The 4,552-nt window shown below is 41.1% G+C and overlaps 1 pseudogene; it reads right to left on the bottom strand.

The window, feature by feature from the left end:
- LOC129869123 (arsenite methyltransferase-like) lies at positions 1–4,275 on the bottom strand (annotated as a pseudogene).
- Positions 4,276–4,552: the final 277 nt, after the last annotated feature.

The raw sequence follows: 4,552 nt of genomic DNA, 5'->3' as shown, positions 1-4,552 counted from the left end.
CTATATGTAATGTATCACATAATGGTATGGTCTATATGTAGCGTGGTGGAAAAATATACAAATGCATGATAGTTTTTGGATAGCCCCTCAGGTGAGATACTAGAGTGTTTACCTAGGGGCCACATTTAGGTCTTGGTGCAGTTTTGCCTGAGCTTTGGATGGAGAATTGGGAATGCTGAAGCATGGCTGCCATTTCTGCATCCACTTTGACCTCTATGTCTGTCTGTAGGAATCAAGCAGAAACACAAAACACAGCCCTTCAGAGGCAAAACTGTGACCAGGTATGGAGTACTGAAGCCCACCTCGGGTACTAGAAAGATCAGGTCTCGCCAGTAGAGGGCACCACTTAAACCTTCTGTTACAACACACAGAAAACATGACATTAGATAAACAATTCCAAACCAATTCCAACCCCCCTCCACTGCTATGTTGTTGATAATTTAATGTATCTAGGACAGTGTGTTATTGGGTCTCGCATTGGCTCAACATCATAGAGTGTGGCATTGGTGGATTAAAGGCTCTTTAACATGTGCTATAGTCCCACTTCTGTCACAATTGTTCCTGTCAGATAGAATACATTATACTTTCAGCTCGGTCAATTGTTCCTCATAAATCAAGGCTTCTTACCTCAGAGAACTGGATCATGTTTCAAATGTTCCAGAACAGACTTGCTGGAATAGTCAAGTTCAGACTTGCTGAATGTACAAAATATTATGAACACCTGCTCTTTCCGTGACAGACTGACCAGGTGAATCCAGGTGAAAGCTATGACCCCTTATATTATCAGGAAGGTGTTCTTAATGTTTTGTACACTCAGTGTAAAGTTTCCCACCCTCCTGTCAGTCCATACGATTTTACATGAATTATCAGAGTCCTGACAAGATGGCTCAAGAGACAAAATACTATATTATCGTAGGAAGATCACATGATCAGGGAATATACAGGATTATATTATTTTTGTGATCTGCATGGAAAACTCTTTTACAATTGAATTAAAAATCATAGAACAAATATTGTTTTATTTGGGTCATTTATTTTGGTCCTAATCTTCACAAAAATATATGTTTTACAATGTTGTAAGTGAAGGCAAATCAAACCATGCCCCCATAAGCAAAAGTTTAAAAAGGTTGTCCAGCAGATGGCGATAGAGTATCTGATTTCACACTGCGGGTTGCGTAACGATATTTTGACATACCACCAAAGATAAATGAGGAAAAGGAAATGGTTAATGAAAATGATGCCACTTTGTAAATCAAGTAGCATTATAAAACACATAGTCTTGTTTCCAATTTTGAGCATCACTACTTAATCAATATTTGATATTTTTAGGTGCGGCATGCCGGATGCTACTGAAATATTGGCTGACCACCAGAGTGTGAAGGTTACTTAGAGCACTCTGAAGGCCTCCCTGAGAACAGCCTTTTTGTCAGGATACAGACACATGGCACAGTTTGACCTACAGACATACATACAGACAGGCATGCAGGAAGGAGGCAGAGACATCAGTCAGTCAGGGTATCTGGGAACTGATTACGTCACCAATCAGTGATTAATTAATCTGTGAGTCAATCAGTGAATAAATGATAAATAGATAAGGCCTTTCCCTTAACATACTATTAGCTGAAAGGAGATGGAGAGGAGGGAGTGTCACTGGATATTTGTTGTGTGTGATCTGCTTCAGTAAGACACTCAAATAGATCCCCAGCAGAAAGCAAGCCTGAGGGTGCAGAACGAAGGAACAGCTTTACACCAGGACATCCAGGGGACCATTCTGTATGCCCGTCTCATCCAGTTTGGGCATCTAGCCCTGCAAAATGTACACGACTGTCAGAGTTGCTTTTGTAATAACATATTAGATAGGAAATTGTGGGGGAACATTGTAAATGTCTTATGTGACTGTAGGCCTACCAGTTCTGCTGTCCTGTCAGTACCGAGGGTATGGCCAGTCTGGCTCACTAGCTAAATGAGGATGAAGCGGTATCTGTCAGAGCCACTGTCCAGATCCAGCACATTACAGCCTTGTAGCTTCTCAGGAACCACCAGCCCACAACCAGAGTACCTACAGAACAGCATATTAGCACCCATGATGGTAGACACTGATGCATTGATGGAAATAATCAACCAATAGATCAATCCTGACTTCTACTGACACTGAGTGCAGTTTGGAATTGAATGGTAATGCATTTACAAAAAGTGGATTAGGAGCTCAGGTATTTTGATTGTTATTGTTATTATTACTGTTCAATTACTCAGTTACAACATCAGTTATGAAAATTAATTGCCAAATAGGATCAGGCATTAGGAACTGACAGTATTGAGTTGCAGTGTATAGACAATAGAGAGATACATTTTGGTGGTGAACTTGTTGAAGTGCATCAAAAGTGCTCTGGGGTATTGGGGTGGATGGTGACATGCATAATGCACTGGTCTTTAGACCACCACAGATCTCGGGTCAAGAGCCGTAGTATCACTACAGTGAGGAGGATATTACCATAGTATTACAAATTAATCTTAATAATGTCTAACTCAGTCACTGATTTAACAGCAGATACAGTGCCTTGCAAAAGTTTTTATCCCCCTTGGTGTTTTTCCTATTTTGTTGCATTACAACCTGTAATTTAAATAGATTTTTATATTTGTATTTCATGTAATGGACATACACAAAATAGTCCAAATTGGTGAAGTGAAATGAAAAAAATGACTTGTTTCAAAAAAAATTAAAATAAAAACAACGGAAAAGTGATATGTGCATGTGTACTCACCCCCTTTACTATGAAACCCCTAAATAAAATCTAGTGCAACCAATTACCTTCAGAAGTCACATAATTAGTTAAATAAAGTCCACCTGTGTGCAATATGTGTCACATGATCTCAGTATATATACACCTGTTCTGAAAGGCCCCAGAGTCTGCAACACCACTAAGCAAGGGGCACCACCAAGCAAGCCTGCACCATGAAGACCAAGGAGCTCTCCAAACAGGACAGGGACAAAGTTGTGGAGAAGTACAGATCAGGGATGAGTTATAAAAACATATCAGAAACTTTGAACATCCCACAGAGCACCATTAAATCCATTATTAAAAAATGGAAAGAATTTGGCACCACAACAAACCTGCCAAGAGAGGGCCGCCCACCAAAACTCACGGACCAGGCAAGGAAGGCATTAATCAGAGAGGCAACAAAGAGACCAAAGAAAACCCTGAAGGAGCTGCAAAGCTCCACAGCGGAGATTGGAGTATCTGTCCATAGCACCAATTTAAGTCGTACGCTCCACAGAGCTGGGCTTTACGGAAGAGTGGCCAGAAAAAAGCCATTGCTTAAAGAAAAAAATAAGCAAACACGTTTGGTGTTTGCCAAAAGGCATGTGGGAGACTCCCCAAACATATGGAAGAAGGTGCTCTGGTCAGATGAGACTAAAATTGAGCTTTTTGGCCATCAAGGAAAACGCTATGTCTGGCACAAACCCAACATCTCCCCAAGAACATCATCCCCACAGTGAAGCATGGTGGTGGCAACATCATGCTGTGGGGATGTTTTTCATCGGCAGGGACTGGGAAACTGGTCAGAATTGAAGGAATGATGGATGGCGCTAAATACAGGGAAATTCTTGAGGGAAACCTGTTTCAGTCTTCCAGAGATTTGAGCCTGGGACGAAGGTTCACCTTCCAGCAGGACAATGACCCTAAGCATACTGCTAAAGCAACACTCGAATGGTTTAAGGGGAAACATTTAAATGTCTTGGAATGGCCTAGTCAAAGCCCAGACCTCAATCCAATTGAGAATCTGTGGTATGACTTAAAGATTGCTGTACACCAGCGGAACCCATCCAACTTGAAGGAGCTGGAGCAGTTTTGCCTTGAAGAATGGGCACAAATCCCAGTGGCTGGATGTGCCAAGCTTATAGAGACATACTCCAAGAGACTTGCAGCTGTAATAGCTGCAAAAGTTGGCTCCACACAGTATTGACTTAGGGGGGTGAGTAGTTATGCACGCTCAAGTTTTCTGTTTTGTTGTCTTATTTCTTGTTTGTTTCACAATAAAAATATTTAGCATCGTAAAAGTAGTAGGCATATTGTGTAAATCAAATGATAACCCCCCCCCCCCCCCCAAAAAAAAATAAAAATAATTCCAGGTTGTAAGGCAACAAAATAGGAAAAATGCCAAGGGGGTGAATATTTTTCCAAGCCACAGTACAGTGGCAAATGTCAATTAAATTACTGTATTATAAAACAAATGGTATACCTGACCAAGTTCATGGTATTCCAAAGATTCCATGTTGTAGGCTATGGCTAGCTGGTTTACTTCAACTGTCGCTAAAACATCTTGCAAGTCAGCCTCAGTCTGACAGTCTGCTAATACTGTGTAACAGAGATACTAAACTGCACACCTCCTTTCATTTATGTTATTCCCTGCACATTTTTATTGACATAACAGTGAATTTTTCATCAAAATTAAGGCTCCCGAGTGGCGCTGCGGTCTAAGGTACTGCATCTCAGTGGTAGAGGCTTCACTACAGACCCTGGTTTGATCCCAGGCTGTATCACAACCGGCC

This window comes from Salvelinus fontinalis, chromosome 13, assembly GCF_029448725.1.
Source record: "Salvelinus fontinalis isolate EN_2023a chromosome 13, ASM2944872v1, whole genome shotgun sequence".
NCBI lineage: Eukaryota > Metazoa > Chordata > Actinopteri > Salmoniformes > Salmonidae > Salvelinus > Salvelinus fontinalis.
The sequence above is the reverse complement of the archived record's forward strand: the minus strand, read 5'-3'. Positions and strand labels throughout refer to the sequence as shown.